The following is a 22,978-nucleotide window of genomic DNA, read 5'->3' on the forward strand; positions in this document are numbered from 1 at the left end:
ACAGCATGAAACAAATACTCATAACATGTATTTAAAATGAGAAACATGAATCAATACAAACTCTGAATCACACTCTATGACTTTTAGACTCTGACTCGACTCATCCTAATCTAGGGATCCCGATCTTAATAAGAACGTAACAATCTCTCACCTACTCCCTCGGTCGCGGTGACGGTATGTTCTTATTACGGACTTTGGTCCTAGATATACCGAATATTGGAAATAGAAGTCGCTCTTCTTCTAAGTCACATCGATATGACCAAACGTCCGGTGTCTTGGCGGTTCTGTCCAGGACTAGGCGGATCTACCCTGGCGTATCTTGCCGAACCTCTGTGACAATGTGCAATGGCCCAGCGACTATTCTATCACTATCAGGCCCCTCTGTCACGAGATCACTCGCCTAAGACTAGGCGTATCAGCCTATGACTCAATGCATAAAGCAATAGACCAAAGATAACAATGACATCAATTGCAAATATCAATGCAATAAGATGAAGTATGTGATTTTGGGAAACTCCAGTCAAATCTAACTCGGGTTGTGCAATGCCGCATGAACATCAATTTATACCTTTCGTTTCGTTCTGTCGATCTGACTCTGTCGAAGTCTCGAACTCCCTGCCTATCAAATCAATCTGGCAATAACAATATCGAATACACTGTATCAATGTATAACTCAATTCAAGACCTGTTCTGATCAATACTCAAATCAAACATAATCTGATCCATATCAATGATATCATGATACAATCTCAATCAATTCTGAATCTGATCAAAATCAATCTACTGATGTTTCGACAGAATAACAATACAGTCTCGGTAACCCCGTCAATCTCAACATCACAGATATACTACCACAACTCCTAATCGATATTAATACTAATCATAATCTTCAATAATAACATATTATAATCTCAAATCTGTACTATCTCGATCATATCAGTTCTGAAAAATCATAACAATTACATACACAGTCCGTTCTTCGATCTGACTTCAATTATATACTGATCAGTATACCCGGAACACAATATATCAGTCAAATCATAATTCCCCCAATATCATAATTTCAAACGATATCAAAAATTCAATAAAACTTACGTCCCGTTGTAGCCTACGTCGCTAGGAACTCGGTGCTATACTCGGATTCAAATTCGGACGGACGGATTCCACAAAATCATCAATTGAAACCAAGGTGAAGTTTTAAGGTATCTCTAAGGATTTCTTCGATTCTTCCTCGTGAAAATGCAGAGTAATACAATATATATATCTCCCAATGCACGGCAAAAAAACGTGGCTCGTTGCATGTTCTGCACGTCTCATCGCGGGTGCGATCGCTTTGCACCGCGGGTGCGCTAAGCGTACTGTATCACATCCAACAATTCAGAAGACACAACCGCGGGTGCGCTACATTTTGTACCATGGGTGCGCTACCCTCACTGTCCCAATACCGCAGGTGCGGTAACTTTTATGGCGCGGTTGCACTAACTCTACTGTACACCAAACTTGAATTGCAACGTCGCCTCTCCATGTCTGTTCTACCATTCCCTTATTCATAATACATGATAACTCAAAAGTATCAAACTAAAATTTCGGGCATTACATTTCTTCCCCTCTTAGATATGAGTTCGTCCTCGAACTCGCAAGCAATAAATCAAAGCATGTAAAAGAAGTAATATAATCAAAAGCTGAATAAATGCTCACGTCATGGAAATAACTCTGGATATCTCTGTCTCATCTTGGATTCTGTCCTCCAAATAGCTTTTTCGAATATTCTAACAACTCTATTGAACAACATAATAGTCTTCATTCTGAATTATCTCTCTTTTACTGATTCTGATTTCAATCTGGAATAATACTTCACGAAATATAATGTCATAGTACCACTTGAAGTAACTCTGATAGAATCAATCTCAGAATACTGGCTATACAACATCCGTATATGCCCATCAATACTCATAATAAATCAATATCATCATCTGCTATCAAATTGGTTCAATACCAATCGATCCACTATTCGGTCTTCTGTCTTAATTACTAACGGTCTCGTCTGCCGTTGGTAAATTTAGTCTGTCTATTCTGAGCGGTCTTCATTCTCTTCTGAATCAGCTTCACCTTCTTCGTCATATCTCTGATCATGTCAGGTCCAGTATCAGGTACCTCAGAGATATTATTCTAGTACAGAGGGAATCTGCACTTCTTACTGCCACAACACTTCAAACGGTATCATTTCTATACTCGTTTGATAGCTGTTGTGGTACGCAAACTCACCAAATGGCAATGAATCCTGCCAAGTAGTGCTAAAATCAAGTACTATCGCTCTAAGCATATCCTCCAGTGCCTGGATAGTCCGTTCTGACTATCCGTCAGTCTGTGGATGATATGCGGTACTCAGATATAACCTCATACCTAGAGCCTGCTGCAATTCTGCTCCAACGTGCGAAGCAACCGAAGATCACAGTCTGAAACACTCGATTTCGGCACTCTATACTATCTGACTACTTTTCTGACATAAATTTCTGTCATCTGGTCATGTCTGTACGTCATCTTGTACAGAAAAAACATGCGGATTCGGTCAATATGTTCATCACGACCCAATCACATCTCAACCTCGGGAGGATTTCGGTAGCTTCGTCACAAAATCCATGGAAATGTGATCCCCTTTCCATGCGGGAATAATTAAGCTCTATAATTATTCCCCGGTTTTCTATCTTTCTGTCTTTACCTGCTGGCATTTCAGACATTTCGATACAAATTCTGTAATATCTGATTTCATCTATTTTTCTCAAAAACTGTCTTTTCAAATCATTGTACATTTTTCTGCCATCAGAACGATTACGGAATCGACTACTGTACATTTCTGACAATATCTGTCGCTTCAAATCTGAAATATTCAGTACACTAAGACGGTTATTTGCATATAACACACTGTCACAAATCTGATATTCTGATTGATTCCTGTTCTGATGTCAATATCGAGTTCTGAACATTCTGATCAACTTTCTGAACTGCTTTAGTTCTCAAAATCAGCTCTGGTTCGGACTGTACAATATAAATTCTTCACTGTTTACTATCTGTTTCAAAAACGGATTCAGAACAACAGCAATATTCAATCAGATTCAAAACATCACTCATCGATACTGATCCGCTAAACTCATAAAACAGTACTTGCTGACAATACTATTGGTCTCAGTCAACTGATCACAGCTTTACTGTACTAGAATCAACAGATATATCATCTTCATATATCACAAACCCTGAATACAATCTATCTCAATCAAGATGTACATTTCAACAGTTTCTGTATACAACATTTCAATTCTCATAATATGCAATACAATTTTCAAATGTTCAATCTGATCAGTCATATGCTTCAAATATCTCAGGATATCATAGATAAAACGAGCATAAAATCATCAGAACACTTCTGAACACACGGTTCATCAACCCACAAACATAGCTGAAGCATCCCAAATAGAAATAATCAATCAAATGTAACTCTCGGCTAGAAATCTTCTAACTGGTGTGTTCTAGAAATAAAAATAGTACCTTGCATTCATTCAATGCTAGAATCTATCTTTCTGACTGGAAGCAACTCTGAAATTCCAATTGAGAAAACATCAGAAATTTCATATACTACTGGCAAATCAGCCAATGATAAACTCGATTTCAGTAATCAACTGAATGCATAAGGAATCCCTCTGTTCCTTTCCATAACAATCGAGTCCTCAACATCGTTCATATCCAAGGAATTCTAAATCTAGAATTCTTACCGTAATTTCCGTTCATCAATCATATCAATCTGAATCTTTCAATCCTCTGGAAAAATCAACGGTAGTTTTTGTACTTGGTCAACGTATCAGTACCGATAATAAAATCGAAATCGGACAACCCAAGTACAATATAATCTATTTCAATCTCATATCTGTCATACTGTAGCATACAAGATCGAACAGATGTCACTGATACAAGACCCCTCCCCAACGGAAAAGAGATCAATACTACAACATATACTAACTCCCTAGACAACGCATATATCAATGTAATTCATTTAAGAATAATCGGATGGAATGTATTAGTATTAATCAATACATATGCAAAATAACCATACAGGAAACAATACCATGCCACTACCTCGTCAGGTGTGTCCTGGCCTTGGTTGTGATTGAGGAGTCGTCGGTGGTTGGGAGGAGTGAACAACCGGTGATTGTCTATCAGACGGTGCCAATAATCCAGATGGTTCTGCTTCTTGAGATCTTCGGGAACCTCTAATTGGACATAACCTAGCAAAATGTCCTGGCTGACGACAGACGTTGCAACTACCAAATACTCATTGGCATTGCTCTGTGGAATGTCTTCCTCCACAAGTGCTGCAAGAAACTCCCGTATAACTCTGGCTGGAACCACTGGAGCTCGACGAACCACTCCCTAACTTCTTAAACTGTTTCTTGTGAGCTTTCAAGAAATCTTTCTTTCCACCCCTGCTACTATTAGTCTCAAGTCCGAGAGGTGGTTGTTGTGGTCTCGATTCTGGAGGCACAAATGAAGCTCCTTTCTGTCTCATCAGACTGGCTTCGGCTCTCTTGGCTCTACTCAGAGCATCAACAAAATTATAGGGTCAGCCTGTGTTTACCAATGTCAATATCTCAGGATTCAATCCTTTAACAAACTGATCAGTCATAACTTCATCATTCTCAGCCACGTTAGGAGCAAAACATAGAAAGGTAGAAAATTGTGCAACATATTCTTCAATGTTTAGCTGACCCTGTTTCAAATTTTTAAATTCTGCCTTCTTATCTTCTCGGTACGAAACTGGGAAAAACATTCGATAAAATTCCACTTTGAAGATTTCCCAAGTAATCACTGTACCACGCTGTTCTAAGACTCCTTTGGTTGTAATCCACCAGCTCTTTGCGATCTCCTGTAACTGATGCCCAATTAGTTTAACTATACATTCATTCGAGTACTCAAGTGAATCAAACAATATCTCTATATCATCTATCCAGCTCTCACAATCAACAGTCGTCTCAGTACCCCACAGAATCGGCGGTTGAAACAACTGAAACCTCTTCAACATTATTTCCATCGGGGTTTCTGACACATCCATCTGATAACTCAAAGTACTACCCAGTTCTCGAATTCTTCGAGGAGGTATATCTGATTACCAAAAGAATAAGTAACCAAATACAACAAACCTGTTTCAGTCCTCCTCTGATCATCTTACTGCTGATCAAGAATCGGTTCTGATTCATTTTCAAATAATACATATTCCCAATCAAATCAGATAATCAGGTAACTAAGTATTAAAGCAGTAAATCATATTAGCAATCAAAAGCAAAGAAAGAAAACTCATTCTACCCCGCTCACTAGCTCCTATCTCAGTCTAAAGGATCTAACGCTCTGATACCACCTGCTGTGGGGACCCGGATGCTAATTCATGACTTAATCATTATTAATGTCAAATATAACAATTAAGAAAAGTGGGACTAAATTTTTTTCTTTTTAAATTATAACTACGGAAACGTAAGAGTAATCTATCTGATATACATGTCAAAGTCAAAGTACAATCATGTACTACATGTCTCTATCTCAACTAGATTCAACGACTATATATCCAGTGCTGAATCCTATTCTGCTTCTGGGCCCGGATCTCCACGCTAACTAAAATCTCTCATCCTCTTCATGTTCCTGAACTTGTCCCACATGTTGTCATGCACACATACAAACAAGACAACAGCCGGATAACTCCGGTGAGAATTACATTCCCAGTATAAATCATGTATACATGCATTTCATATAAACAGATATAACAGCATGAAACAAATATTCATAACATGTATCAAATTCAGAAACCAGAATCAATACAAACTCTGAATCACACTCTGTGACTCTTAGACTCTGACTCGACTCATCCTAATCTAGGGATCCCGATCTGAATAAGAACGTAACAATCTCTCACCTACTCTCCTCGGTCGCGGTGACGGTACGTTTTTATTACGGACTTTGGTCCTAGCTATACCGAATATCAGAAATAGAAGTCGCTCTTCTTCTAAGTCACATCGATATGACCAAACGTCCGGTGTCTTGGCGGTTCTGTCCAGGACTAGGCGGATCTACCCTGGCGTATCTTGCCGAACCTCTGTGACAATGTGCAATGGCCCAGCGACTATTCTATCACTATCAGGCCCCTCTGTCACGAGATCACTCGCCTAAGACTAGGCGCATCAGCCTATGACTCAATGCATAAAGCAATAGACCAAAGATAACAATGACATCAATTGCAAATATCAATGCAATAAGATGAAGTATGTGATTTTGGGAAACTCCAGTCAAATCTAACTCGGGTTGTGCAATGCCGCATCAACATCAATTTATACCTTTCGTTTCGTTCTGTCGATCTGACTCTGTCGAAGTCTCGAACTCCCTGCCTATCAAATCAATCTGGCAATAACAATATCGAATATACTGTATCAATGTATAACTCAATTCAAGACCTGTTCTGATCAATACTCAAATCAAACATAATCTGATCCATATCAATGATATCATGATACAATCTCAATCAATTCTGAATCTGATCAAAACCAATCTACTGATGTTTCGACAGAATACCAATACAGTCTCGGTAACCCCGTCAATCTCAACATCACAGATATACTACCACAACTCCTAATCGATATTAATACTAATCATAATCTTCAATAATAACATATTATAATCTCAAATCTGTACTATCTCGATCATATCAGTTCTGAAAAATCATAACAATTACATACACAGTCCGTTCTTCGATCTGACTTCAATTATATACTGATCAGTATACCCGGAACACAATATATCAGTCAAATCATAATTCCCCCAATATCATAATTTCAAACGATATCAAATTCAATAGAACTTACGTCCCGTTGTAGCCTACGTCGCTAGGAACTCGTGCTATACTTGGATTCAAATTAGGACAGACGGATTCCACAAAATCATCAATTGAAACCAATGTGAAGTTTTAAGGTATCTCTGACGGATTTCTTCGATTCTTCCTCGTGGAAATGCTGAGTAATACAATATATATACCTCCCAATGCATGGCAAGAAAACGTGGCTCGTTGCATGTTCTGCACGTCTCACCGCGGGTGCGCTCGTTTTGCACCGCGAGTGAGCTAAGCGTACTGTATCACATCCAACAATTCAGAAGACACAACCGCGGGTGCGCTATATTTTGTACCGCGGGTGCGCTACCCTCACTGTCCCAATACCGCAGGTGCGGTCACTTTTATGGCGCGGTTGCACTGACTCTACTGTACACCAAACTCGAATTGCAACGTCGCCTCTCCATGTCTGTTTTTCCATTCCCTTATTCATAATACATGATAACTCAAAAGTATCAAACTAAAATTTCGGGCATTACATACAGAGCTACCATAGATTGTTTCCAAAAGATTGTGAGATTCAGACCTGAGATGGCTGATGAATGGAAATTTTACGGTAAGGGTTCTAGATCGAGAATTCTTTTGATATCTGAATTATCTATGACACGATTATTACATAAAGGAGTTGAGGGTTTCCTAGTGTATTCAGTTGACGTACTGAAATCGAGCACATCTTGGCTGCTTTACCACTAGTATGTGAGTTTGTTGATGTCTTCCCAAATGAGATACCGGGTTTGCCTCCAGTTCGAGAGATAGACTTCAGCATTGAATTGGTACCAGGTACAGTTCCGATTTCTAGAGCTCCGTACAGAATGGCACCGATAGAGTTGAAAGAATTGAAAGAGCAGTTAGAAGATTTACTGGCCAAGGGTTAAATCAGACCGAGTATTTCTCCTTGGGGTGCTCCAGTACTATTTGTAAAAAAGAAGGACGGTTCAATAAGACTTTGCATTGACTACCGGCAACTGAACATGGCTACGGTAAAGAACAAATATCCTTTGCCTCGTATCGATGATTTATTTGATCATTTGCAAGGTTCTTCTGTTTATTCTAAGATCGATCTGAGATCTAGATATCATCAGCTGAGAGTTAGAGATTCTGATATATCGAAGACAGCTTTCAGAACCAGGTATGTGAAAGGGATCGATTTTAAGTGCCTGAATGTGTAACAAAAGATACAAAATTTTCGGTTTTTGCAAGAGAAAAATCGAGCACCTTAGTACTAGTGTGTAACATATACTAAACACAAAATGTCATACATAGGGTGTTAAGAAAATCTTTACCTATCAATCTTAAAAGATTGATGATGGCTCCAACTAAGGTATAAACACCTTAGCTCTTGAATGGCAAGAAGATCTACAAGCCTCCTCCTTACTTCAAAATTAGGCCCACCACGAACTAGCTAGAACCCTTCTTATTTTGCACTAGAAAAATAAGAAGATTTTTCAAAGAGAAGTGATTTCTTTCCTCAACAATTGAAGAAGAAAATTGAGAGAAAAATGAGGGAGGATCTCTCTCAAAAATTTCGGCCAAGTGAGGAGTTAAGGGAGAGTGGAAGACTTTTCTTGGTCCTTGAAAAAGTTGAGTTAAGCATGTGCATGCCATGTCTTGGTTGTACAAAAAGTTGTCTGCCAACTCTTCACCTCCCTTGCATGCCTTTTTGAGTGGGCTTGTAACAATTACAAGGCCCATGGACTTTAATTTAATTGTCTCAAACATATTTGAGCCCAATTAAACTTTACTTGATTTTACTCAAGTCCACTAGTTAAATAATTATTTCCAATTAGGCTCTACAAGACCCAATGTTATTTAATTAATTCAACACTTGAACTAATTTAATTATTTGAACTCTACTAGGCCCACTAGTGTTTAATTAACTCAACACTTGAATTAATTTAATTTATTCCATAATAATTTTTATGAAAATCACAATTTTCAAATACATTATTCACTTGGCCTACTTTTAATCTAGGAACACTTTCCACAAATTAAAAGTTATATTTCTCTCCTAGAATTCATACTTCTAATTTTTTCCTTACGCTTATAAACTCATTTATAAGCCGTTCAACACATTGAACTATTTTACTTCTCAACGGGATCTAGAAAGCTAGTACTTGTGTGGCCCTCAATGGTTCATTGATACAACTAGCCGTGGGTTCACATCTCCATGTGATTCGGACTAAACATGTCCTTATATGAGCATACCCTAATTGCTCCATTCTTACTTATCAACTCCTTGATAACAAGAACGTCAGAAGTCAGGTCTGATAGTACTCAACCAACCATGTTAAACGCCTAGCAGCATCGCTTACATGATTCCCTGGGTATCAAATGATAGTGCCTGCAAGAACCATTCAATTATGGTTAGCGTACAGTACGGTCCCTTCAACTCATATATCCCGACCGATTCGACAACCATTGGTTTATCGAGAGTTGTCAATGAATCGATACTATGTGTCATGTCGTAGTTGCATCGATGGTGTAATCTATGAAACCCCTTTCATAATTACCACCATATTTTGATCAAAGATTTCAACCTACATACACATGAGAACACATAGGATATCCATACCCGAAGGTAAGCGGTGAATCCCTGATTACAATGCATCGACTCCTATATGTTTCGACAGAACACCCAACCTTGCCACCTGATGACCCCATGAGAGTCGGTAAATAAGTCAAAGTGTAATTCTAGCATATAGAGTCTCAATGTTGTCCCGGGTCATAAGGACTAATGGTGTACAACCATAAACTAGGACTTTTCCACTCGATAAGTGAGAACCACTTGGAAAGTCCTTTATGGAGGGTTGTTCAGTGCACTCTACAAGGAACACCTATCTGCATGCTCGGACATCACAATGTTCTCTACCAATGAAACATGGTACTCACATCGCAGATACTAGTCTCGAACTCGAGCGGCCTATATCCATGAGTTTCATGATACTCATCATATGAGTATCTCATATTCTTTCTACTATTTGTATATTCAAAGGCTTTATCTATGCAACTAGCATGGGTATACAGATAAAGAAGTGCCAAAATAATAATTTCAAATATTATTAAAATAAAGATTGTTTATACATAGAGTTTCATTGTGAACACTTGGCCAACACTTGGCCCGACGGGCACCTATTCTAACAATCTCCCACTTGCACTAGAGCCAACTACCCATATGCTTCAAACCCATTGATTCTCGATGCTTCTCGAATAATGGTCCAGGTAAAGGCTTAGTTAGTGGATCAGCAATATTATCTGCGGAGCCGACTTTGTCAATCCTTTCATCTCCTCATTCCACGATCTCTCTAAGGATGTGGTACTTTCTCAATACGTGTTTGGACTTCTGATGAGACCTCGGCTCCTTTGCTTGAGCAATGGCTCCTGTGTTGTCACAAAACACCGGTACAGGAGCAACTCCATTAGGAATGACGCCCAACTCTTGGACGATATTCCTTATCCAAATAGCCTCCTTTGCTGCAGCTGATGCAGCAATATATTCCGTCCTCAGTGGTGGAATCCGCTGTACTGTCTTGCTTGGAAATCTTCCAAGAGACAGCAGCACCATTGAGCATGAATATGAACCCAGAGGTTGACTTCGAGTCATCGATATCGCTTTGGAAGCTAGAGTCGGTATAGCCTTCCAATTTCAGTTCTCCACCCCCATAGACCAAGAACAACTTATTGGTCCTTCTCAAATACTTGAGGATATCTTTCACAGATTTCCAGTGTGGAAGACCAGGGTTGGATTGATATCTACTCACTACACTTAGTGCAAAAGCCACGTCAGGACGTGTAGATATCATCCCATACATGATGCTACCAATCGCAGATGCATAAAGAATGCTTGTCATCGCCTGCTATCTCTGCATCAGTCTTGGGAGACATAGACTTGGATAGGGACACGTCATGACACATTGGTAGATGTCCTCTCCTGGACTCATCCATCGAGAACCGCTTCACGATGGTATCAATGTATGTGGACTGGGTGAGACCAAGCAATCTTTTCGATCTATCTCTATAGATATGTATTCCCAATACAAAAGATGCTTCACCCAAGTCCTGCATCGGGAACTTACTCGCTAACCATAATTTAGTTGATTGTAACATCCCTACATCATTCCCAATGTGTAGAATGTCATCAACATAAAGCACAAGGAATGTCACAGCACTCCCACTGACCTTCTTATACACACAGGGTTCCTCAGGATTCTTAGCAAAACCAAACTCTTTGATTGTACTATCGAATCTGAGGTTCCAACTCCTAGATTGCCTGCTTTAGACCATAAATAGATCTTTGAAGTTTGCATACCATATGGTCACTTCCGATAGATGTAAACCTTTCAGGTTGAGACATGTAAATCTCTTCCTTAATATCCCCATTAAGAAAGGCTGTCTTAACATCCATCTGCCATATCTCATAGTCATACCATGCACCTATGGCTAGCAAAATCCTTATGGACTTGAACATTGCAACTGGAGAAAAGGTTTCCTCAAAGTCAACTCCTTGTCTTTGAGTATATCCTTTTGCCACCAATCGCGCCTTGAAGGTCAATACCTTCCCATCTGCCCCAAGTTTCCTCTTGTAAATCCATTTACACCCTATGGGAACAATTCCCTCAGGTGGATCCACAAGACTCCACACTTGGTTCGAATGCATGGAATTCATCTCAGATTCCATCGCTTAAAGCCACTTGGATGAATCGGCATTAGATAACGCTTCCTTGAAGGTCCTTGGATCAAATCCATGGTTAGGCTCATCATGGCCCTCTTCAAGAAGCAGACCATATCTCATAGGTGGTCTCGAGACTCTCTCGGATCTTCTAGGAGCTAGTATCTCCTCTCTTGGCTCTTCGGGTGTGGGTTCTATAATTATGGGTGTCTCTCGAACCTCTTCGAGTCCTATCATCTCCCCTTTTCTATTCAATAGAAATTCCTTTTCCAAAAAGGTTGCATTCCTAGAAACAAACACCTTTGTTTCTTGGGGATGATAGAAGTAGTATCCAGCTGAATTCTTTGGATAACCCACAAAGTAACATAAAATGGATCGACTATCCAATTTATCTCCCACTACCTGCTTCACATAAGCAGGGCACCCCCATATTCTAAGATAAGAATATTTGGGTGGCTTACCCATCCATATCTCATATGGTGTCTTTTCAACTGCCTTTGAATGGACATTGTTCAACAACAGTGCCGCTGTCTCAAGCGCATATCCCCAAAAGGATGGCGGCAACTCCGTGAACCCCATCATAGACCGAACCATGTCCATCAAAGTCCGGTTACGATGCTCCGAAACACAATTCAACTGTGGTGTAGCGGGCGGAGTCCACTGCGAGAGAATCCCATTCTCTCTAAGATACTCTTGGAACTCGGCACTCAAGTACTCACCACCTCGATCAGATTGAAGTGACTTGATCCTTCGTCCCAACTGTTTCTCTACTTCACTTCTGAATTCTTTGAACCTTTCAAAGGCTTCAGACTTGTATTTCATCAAATACACATACCCATACCTCGAAAAGTCATCGGTAAAGGTGATGAAGTAGGCATGTCCATGCTTAGTGGTGATGCTAAGCGGACCGCACACATCGGTATGGATCAAATCCAATAACCCTTTGGCTCGATCCACATGGCTCTTAAAGGAAATTTTGGTCATCTTTTCTTTTAGACAGGATTCACAAGTCGTGAGAGCATTAATATCAGACATATCAAACATGCCCACTCCCACTAGCTTGTTCATCCTTCTTAGGAAAATATGTTCTAATCGAGCATGCCATAATTGTGCCGAATTTAGAGTATCTTGTTTGCGCTTGTTTGTTGTTATAGCTTGGACATTGTTAAGTGGAATATCTTTCAATTTTAAGGTGTAGAGATCGTTTTCAAGTTCTCCAGTACCAATTAAACATTCATTCATGTAAATATTGCAAACACCTTTGCTAAATAAACAAGAAAATTCATCTTTATCTAACATAGAAATGGAAATAATGTTCTTCACCAATTGTGGTACAAACAAAACATCTCTAAAAAATAACTTAAAATCATTGTTCAAATACAAGCAAACATCTCCTACGGCCTTGGCAGCAACCCTTGCTCCATTGCCCATCCTTAAGAAGGTCTTACCTTTCCTGAGCCTTCTACTTCTTCCCATCGCCTGCAAATCATTACAGAGATGTGAGCCACATCCAGTATCCAATACCCAAAAAGTAGAGTTAATTGAAATGTTTACTTCAATATAGAACATACCATTTTTAGAACTCTTCTGGGCCAGATATTCCCTGCAATTACGCCTCCAATGTCCAGGCTTCTTGCAGTGATGACAGATGTCAACAATCTTGTCAGCCTTCACTCGTGTGGCTACCACAACGGGACCCGGAGTCTGCCTCTTCAAGGGCACGTTCTTCTTGGGACGTTGGAAAGAACGCTTCTTTCCCTTCCCAGGTGGATTGGTCTTTGTACCAGATGAAGACCCCACAAAAAGAACCGACTTCTCTTTCTTGATAGTGGACTCAAAAGTCACAAGCATATTCACCAACTCCTCAAGGGTCGGCTCCATCTTGTTCATGTTGAAGTTCACCACAAAAGGATCAAATGAGCTAGGCAATGACAACAGCAACACGTCGGTGGTCAGCTCCGAAGGCAACGTAAGATCCATGCCAACGAGCTTGTCCACGAGCCCAATCATCTTTAGGCCATGCTCATGGACCGAGGCCCCATCTCGCATGCGCAAAGTGATCAACTCCTTGATGGTAGCATGCCTAAGAGGACGTGTTTGCTCTCCAAAGGGCTCCTTGAGGTGCAAATGAATGTCAGCAGCACTCTTTGCATCCTCAAAACACCTCTGCAACTCATCATTCATAGAAGCCTGCATATAACACCTGGCCTTCAAGTCATGGTCACACCAATCCTTGTAGGTCTGCAATTCCTCAGGAGTGCAGCTAGTCGGAGCCTCAGCAGGGGGCGACTCAGTCAGTGTATATGCAATCTTTTTCGAGTTCAAGACGATTTTCAGATTTCTTAGCCAAGTGATGTAATTAGGTCCGGTTAATACGTGTTTTTCGAGTATGGCAGAAAGAGAATTGCGAATTGAAGACATTGTCAAATTTTGTACTGAAAAGTAAAACAGATAAATGTTAATGACTATTTTAAAATATTTAGTAAGGTATAAAGTATGGACTTTTACTTTATAAATTTTCGCTCCCACTATTTTGACATTTTCACTACCCTCTAATGAAAACGGGAAAGTCCTTTCCTCAGTAGGTACGTAAGGTCCAATTAGCGAATTATGATCCCGAATAATATCAGCTAATCATAATCTCTAAAAGGTAGTTTCCAATTGCATTACAATGCAACCCTCTACGTAAACTTTTGTCTCACGTTTGATTAGGACCCAATAATATTACGTCGTTCATCTTCACGTGTCAAGCCTTACCCATCGATGTTGAACCTGAATGGACGGTCGCCATGAGTTCTCCCAATAATATGAGCTGAAATCATGGAAGTTCCACGTAGTTCACATCACCATGTCAATGGATGTCACAGCTTTCCGGCACCCAGGGCCCCTCCAAAAATATGAGCCGAGCCCCGAGTACGGGTAGCGTTCATCATGCACTCAATGTCGATGGAAGACATGAAATTATAAACAAATTTATAATTCCACTTTTCGGGCTTGATATTAATTTTGAATCTTAATCAAAATGAGGGTTTTTTTAATTTTGAAAGGTCTCATCATAAATTTTATTTAAAAGCTCGCCATGTTTGATCGTATGTTTGCCGGATTCATGCAACTTTGTTATTATCATAATAATAACGCACATACTCATTATTTATAACCTGTCATGCATATATTATAAACAGTAAACAAGAAAAGGATGATCAATCGCCCCAATACTAATGGCCCGTGTTTAGCAAGGTCCAATCCTAGGGAAATGTATGGGATGCAAATGTAACTATTACATTAGCTTCCAATATTTACATGTCTTCGATCTTCATAATCATCATGGTCACCATCTTCCAATCTTGATCATCCACTATACTAATATTTACAAATAAATATCCATGGCAAATAGGGATACATCTCATTGGGGTGGGAACGGGCCATAAACCAAGCCCACTTTAAATTTGATAATTATTACAATCATTCAACACAAAATATCATAGCATACACCTAGCAAATTGGGCTTGGGCTTTTGATCATCCTTCATGCATAATATCACATATCATACACCATCAATTAATTATCCCAATAATTAATTGATCTAATATTATATATCTTGTACCAATCATTAACCGCCACGATTATAAACTAAATTAACAAATTATACAAACACCTTTGTTTACTTTCCAATTAATTTATTTGTAACTGAATTTGTTGTAATTCACCATTTACTATAAATAATTAAAATCGAGCACCTTAGTACTAGTGTGTAACATATACTAAACACAAAATGTCATACATAGGGTGTTAAGAAAATCTTTACCTATCAATCTTAAAAGATTGATGATGGCTCCAACTAAGGTATAAACACATTAGCTCTTGAATGGCAAGAAGATCTACAAGCCTCCTCCTTACTTCAAAATTAGACCCACCACTAACTAGCTAGAACCCTTCTTATTTTGCACTATAAAAATAAGAAGATTTTTCAAAGAGAAGTAATTTCTTTCCTCAACAATTGTAGAAAAAATTGAGAGAAAAATGAGGGAGGATCTCTCTCAAAAATTTCGGCCAAGTGAGGAGTGAAGGGAGAGTGGAAGACTTTTCTTGGTCCTTGAAAAAGTTGAGTTAAACATGTGCATGCCATGCCTTGGTTGTACAAAAAGTTGTCTGCCAACTCTTCACCTCCCTTGCATGCCTTTTTGAGTGTGCTTGTAACAATTACAAGGCCCATGGACTTTAATTTAATTGTCTCAAACATATTTGAGCCCAATTAAACTTTACTTGATTTTACTCAAGTCCACTAGTTAAATAATTATTTCCAATTGAGCTCTACAAGGCCCAATGTTATTTAATTAATTCAACACTTGAACTAATTTAATTATTTGGACTCTACTAGGCCCACTAGTGTTTAATTAATTCAACAGTTGAATTAATTTAATTTAGTCCATAATAATGTTTATGAAAATCACAATTTTCAAATACATTATTCACCTGGCCTACTTTTAATCTAGGAACACTTCCACAAATTAAAAGTTATATTTCTCTCATAGAAGTCATACTTCTAATTTTTTCTTTACGCTTATAAACTCATTTATAAGTCGTTAAACACATTGAACTATTTTACTTCTCAACGGGATCCAGAAAGCTAGTACTTGTGTGGCCCTCAATGGTTCATTGATACAACTAGCCGTGGGTTCACATCTCCATGTAAATCGGACTAAACATGTCCTTATATGAGCATACCCTAATTGCTCCATTCTTACTTATCAACTCTTTGATAACAAGAACGTCAGAAGTCAAGTCTGATAGTACTCAACCAACCATGTTAAACGCCTAGCAGCATCGCTTACATGATTCCTTGGGTATCAAATGATAGTGCCTGCAAGAACCATTCAATTATGGTTAGCGTACAGTACGGTCCCTTCAACTCATATATCCCGACCGATTCGACAACCATTGGTTTATCGAGAGTTGTCAATGAATCGATACTATGTGTCATGTCGTAGTTGCATCGATGGTGTAATCTATGAAACCCCGTTCATAATTACCACCATATTCTGATCAGAGATTTCAACCCACATACAAATGAGAACACATAGGATATCCATACCCGAAGGTAAGCGGTGAATCCCCGACTACAATGCATCGACTCCTATATGTTTCGACAGAACACCCAACCTTGCCACCTGATGACCCCATTAGAGTCGGTAAACAAGTCAAAGTGTAATTCTAGCACATAGAGTCTCAATGTTGTCCCGGGTCATAAGGACTAATGGTGTACAACCATAAACTAGGACTTTTCCACTCGATAAGTGAGTTTTGGCTGAGACATGTTGTGTTTTTGGGACACATTATATCTGGCGATGGTATTTCTGTTGATCATAGTAAAGTTGAGGCAATGATCAGTTGGCCGAGACCGACATCAGTGCAAGAGATACGCAGTTTTATGGGTCTAGCAGGGTAGTATCGTCTATTCATTCAAGATTTCTCGAGTATTGCTAAGTTGATTACTCAGTTGACTCAGAAGAATGCACCATTTGTTTGGCCAGAAGAGTGTGAGTCCAGTTTTCTCGAGTTTAAGAAGAGATTGACCAGTGCTCCAGTGTTGACTATTCCGTGAGGTACTGGTGATTTTGTTGTTTATTGCGATGCTTCTCACAGAGGGTTGGGATGTATTTTGATGCAGTAAGGACATGTTATTGCTTATGCCTCGAGACAATTGAAGCCACATGAATCTCGCTACCCAATTCATGATCTTGAATTTGCAGCCATCTTAATTGCACTGATGATATGGCAACATTATCTTTACAGGTGAGAAGTTTGAGATTTATTCTGATCACAAGAGTCTGAAATATCTGTTTTCACAGTCAGAACTGAATATGAGACAACGAAGATGGCTTGATTTACTGAAAGATTTTGATTGTGAAATCAAATACTATCCAGGAAAGTCTAATGCAGCAACTGATGCACTGAGTCGAAAGGTATGTTCTTTATCCTTATCGACGATTGGTGTTTCAATTTTGATTGAAGATTGCTGTTTGTCTGGATTAGCATTTGAAACAGATCGTAAACCGCTGAGATTTACACTATTCTAGTTGAACCAGAGCTGATTTTGAGAATTAAAGAAGCTCAGAAAGTTGATCAGAATGTTCAAGACTCGATTTTGATAGTCATAGCAGGGCATCGATCAGAGTATCAGGTACGTGATGATGTACTGTATGTTAATAATCATCTTGTTGTGCCAGATGTTTCAGATTTGAGACGACAGATATTGTCAGAAGCGCATAGTAGTCGATTTAGTATTCATCCTGGTGGCAGAAAGATGTATAATGATTTGAAAAGACAGTTTTGGTGGAAACAGATGAAAGCAGATATTGCAGAGTTTGTATCAAAATGTTTGAATTGCCAACAGGTGAAAGCCAAAAGAAAGAAACCAGGAGGTTTGTTACACAACTTGTCTATTTCTAAATGGAAATGAGATCACATTTCTATGGATTTTGTGACTGAAGCTACCACGTTCCTCCCGAGGTTGTGATGCGATTTGGGTTGTGATTGACAGATTGACCAAATCAGCATGTTTTATTCCGTACCAGATGATGTACATACATGAACAGATGGCTGAGATTTATGTCAGAGAAGTGGTCAGATTGCATCGAGTGCCGAAGTCGATTGTATCAGATCGTGATCCTCGGTTTACTTCGCACTTTTGGCATAGTTTGCAGCAAGATCTAGGTACTAAATTGCACCTTAGTACTGCATATCAGCCTCAGACCAACGGACAGTCAGAGAGGACTATCCAGACATTGGAGGATATGCTTAGAGCGGTAGTGCTAGATTTTGGCATTAGTTGACAAGATTCTTTGCCTCTTTGTGAGTCTTCGTACAACAATAGCTATCAGACGAGTATAGAGATGGCTCCATTTGAAGCATTGTACGACAAGAAGTGCAGATCCCCTCTGTATTGGGATGATATCTCCGAGGTACCTGAGATTGGACCTGATATGATTAGAGAAATGATTGAAAAAGTGAAGTTGATTCAGAAAAGAATGAGAACAGCTCAAGACAGACAGGCCAAGTATGCCAATATTCGTCGTCGACCTCTAGTGTTTGAGGCAGGAGACATAGTATTTCTGAAGATTTCTCCTTTCAGAGGCGTTGTCAGATTTGGCAAGAAAGGGAAGTTGTCTCCACGATACATTGGTCCATATGAGATTCTCGAGAAGATAGGAGATCATGCTTATTGACTCGCATTACCGCCTTCTCTATCTGGAATACATGATGTCTTTCATGTATCTTTATTACGGAAGTATCTTCCTGATGCATCTCATATTCTTCAGCCAGACAAGGCAGAGCTTGATGAGACGCTGAGTTATTTTGAAAAGCCGATTCAGATTCTTGATCGTAAAGAAAAGCAACTCAGAACGAAGACTATTCCGCTTGTGAAAGTCCAGTGGAGTTGTCATGGCATTGAAAAAGCTACCACGGAGAAGCGACGTTGCAATTTGAGTTTAGTTGCAAAGTATAGTGTTGGAATAGAAAGACCAACGCACCCGCGGTAAAAGAGCTAGTGCACCCGCGGTGGTTCTTCTGAAATTTTGGAGGTGGTACAGTAGAGTCAGTGCAATCGCGCCATAAAAGTGACCGCACCCGCGGTGTTGGTACAGCAGAGTCACCGCACCCGCGGTCAAAAATGCACCGCACCCGCGGTCGTGCCTTCTGAAATTATGGAAGTGATCCAGTACGCTCAGCGCACCCGCGGTGCAGAGTGACCGCACCCGCGGTGTGACGTGCAGAATAAAGAATGAAACATGTGTCTTCACCATGCAAGATATATATATGAATTGTCTTCATCTCCTTCATTTCAGCAGCCAAGGACCGAGAGCAAATTCAGAAATTTCCCCAAACTTCATTCCAACTTAGACATTTGATTGTGAAGAATCTAACCGTCCGATTATCGATCCGAGTTTAGATTCTTGCTCCTCTTGTTACAAGCTACAAAAGATGTAAGTATCACTGCCTTTCAGCAGGTTTTGAAGTTGAAATGTTGGAGAAATCAGATTTTGATTTCAATTATATGTTCTTATGATAATTGTGAACCTATATTCGTAACCGGATCGAAGAACGGATATGATATGCGAATTTTGTTCAAATTCCAGCATGTCTTGAGTTGAGTTATATGGATTTTGAGATTATGGAACATATTTGTGATGATTATGAGTTATGACATTATCCCTGAGACGTTGAGATTGACGGGGCTATCAAGACTGTATTGTTATGCCGTCGAAACATCAGTAGATTGATTGTGATCAGATTCAGTATTGATTGAGATTGTATAATGATATCGTTGATATGGATCAGATTTTGTTTGATTTGAGTATTGATCAGAACAGGTTTTTAATTGAGTTGCATACTGAAATTGTGCCTATGCGATATTGTCATTTCAGATCTATATGGACAGATTTAACTTCGAGACTTCGACTTCGTCAGACCGAGAAGAGAAAGGTATAAATTGTTGTTGATGCGGGATTCCACAACTCGAGTTAGATTTGACTTGAGTTTCCCAAAATCACATACTTTACTTTATTGCACTGATATTTGCAATTGATGTGATTGATATCTTTGATTTATTGAGTTATGTCTCGAGTCATAGGCGGATCGCCTAGTCGTAGATTATTGATCTCGTGACAGAGGTACCAAATAGTGATAGAATCGTCACTGGGCCATTGCACATTGTCACAGAGGTTCGGCAAGATATGCCAGGGCGGATGTGCCTAGTCTTGGACAGAACCGCCAAGACACCGGACGTTTGGTTATATCGAAGTGGATAGAATTGGAGTTTCTTCTATTACTGATGTTCGATATAGAAAGAGCCAAAGTCCGTGAATAAGAACGTGCCACCACCCCGATCGGGACTGTAGGTGGGTGTATGTTCTTATTCAGGTCGGGATCCCTAGATTAGGATGAGTCGAGTTAGAGTCTAGGAATCACAGAGTGTGATTCGGAGTTTATATTGATTCATGTTCTGATTTTGATACATTTTATGCATATTTGTTTCATGCTGTTATATCTGTTTATATGAAATTCATGTATGCATGATTTATACTGGGAATGTAATTCTCACCGGAGTTATCTTGCTGTTGTCTTGTTTGTATGTGTGCATGACAACAGGTGGGACAGGATCAGGATCAGGAAGAGGATGAGAGATGTTAGTTAGCGTGGAGATCCGGGCCCATAAGCAGAATTGTAACGCCCCGAAAATTTAAAGGTCCACGCGAACCACATGCGCAAATTATTAAATTCATTGTGTATATTAATTAAATGTTTTAATTGCATGGATTAATTTTGTTGTGCATATTTGCATGTTTAAAATATATTTTTTCTACATTATTGCATTAAAATGTAATTTTTAAAGGAATATTCAAGTGACGATCGAGGAACGGGGATCGAGGGCTGAAAATGTAAAATGTTTTTATTAAATAATTATTTTTAATTATTAAAAGGGTGATCGATGCTTTTAGTATTTTTTAAAATAAGGGGGTTTTGAGGTGATTTTATACGCCGGGACGTAAATTTATCGGTGTTGGTTTTTCAACTAAAATACGAACTTATAGGCAACCCGGCTAATAAATTCATAAACTTATTTTTACCAAAACTATTGTAATATTTAATTAAATACTAATTAAGACTAATGGGCCTAATTTGTATGCTTAATGGGCCTTAACTTAATTAATGATATAATTAACTATATAATATGCTAAATCACCCCCAAACCCTCACAATTTCCTACGCCACTTTCAGATTTTTGTGCACACACAAAACACCATCAACATACATAGGCACACACCTTCATAAATTTTGTGGAGAAAAATCTTGCAAGGAGGATTTCTAGCCAAAGGTCTTGACCCGTTCTTCGTCGTCAACGGTTTTTCGTGCGTATTTAACGCAAAGGCACGCCATATTTCTTTCTTTTCTCATCTTTCACAACATAGTAACTATTTAAAATTGTTTTGTATGAAAAACAAGGCACACACCTTATTATTTTCGCACAAGCATCTTAGGTGGTTTTTAAAACATGTAATTTGATCCATAAATCATGAAATTCATGTACCCAAGGGGCTGCCATGATTAGGAAGTAATATGGGTTGGTTTTACACAAGTTTAAGGGCCTAGAATCATGCATAATATGCTGCACACACACAATAACAGAAGGTGAAACCGTAGGAAGAAACAAAGAGGGGAACCGTGGGTTTTGGGTGCATGTTGTGGTTCTTGGATGCGGTCACTATGCATGGGCCTTATGGGTTCGACCAGGTCTCGAGGAGGGCTCGTGCTGGGCGTGAGTCAGGGTCAGGAAGGGTCCTAGCATGGCTAGGACCCCTTGCACGCAACATTGGAGGAGTCCCGCGTAGCATAGACTCCTCGCGCGAGGGGTGAGTTTGACAGCAGCCAAGGGGGCATGCTGCTGGGGCTAGGTGGCTCAGGTTAGGTCCATCAGAGTCCTAGGAGGATGGGAACGGGACAGACCAGGGTCTGGGTTGGTTTGGTTCAGGCAGGGTCGAGCAGAATGAGAGAAGCGTGAGGGTACTCCATAGCGCGTAGGTTGTGCTTCTGGTTCAGGAGGCTTGTGCGCTGGTCTAGGGACTTGGGCTGGTCAAGGCAGGGGCTAGGCGTGGTCCAAGGAAGGTTAGGGATAGGTGGGATCGGTGGTGGCTCGGCTGGGAGAGTCCTAGTTGGGTTAGGAGTCCTAAACTTGCAAGGAAGCACACTCACACACACGTACAGAACATGGGTCGAGTTCCAGGAGGTTTTTGTTCGGGCCAGGGACTGGTTTTACGGGCTGGGCTTGGTCAGTAGGGTCCCTAGGTGGGTTGTCTAGGTTTTGGTTCAAGGTGGCTCGAGTAAATTGGGAGATGGCTCGGTGTGTTCGTCGATGTATCAAAAACGAAAATTAAAAGGCTAAAATTTGAGCCATGGGTCCACTGGTGTGGCTCATGACTTGGAAGGTTAGAAAAAATCTTAAAAATACTATGTTTAAAATTTGGGATCAAAATAACGAGTTTTGGAATTTATTCGGGATTTAATCGCTGCACGAAACGCTAATTAACGAGTTAATTGAAATGCCTAGTTTTAAGCTTTATAAAATTATGGAAAATTAGGTTTAAGCTTAAATAACTATTATAAGTCTAAGTTTTAAATTTGGGAATTTTATATTAAGGTTTGGTTTAATTCGGGATTAAAACGCATTAATACGTTACATTTAAAGATTAATTTAAAAGTCCTTGATTTAAGCTAAATAAAAATATGAGAAAATTCCTGTAAACTTAAATAATTATTTGTGATATGATAGTGTCAATGAAATTAAGATAATATCAAAAACGTGAAATTTTACGTCCAGGGGTAAAACGGTCTTT

Source organism: Primulina tabacum, chromosome 13 (assembly GCF_025594145.1).
Source record: "Primulina tabacum isolate GXHZ01 chromosome 13, ASM2559414v2, whole genome shotgun sequence".
NCBI lineage: Eukaryota > Viridiplantae > Streptophyta > Magnoliopsida > Lamiales > Gesneriaceae > Primulina > Primulina tabacum.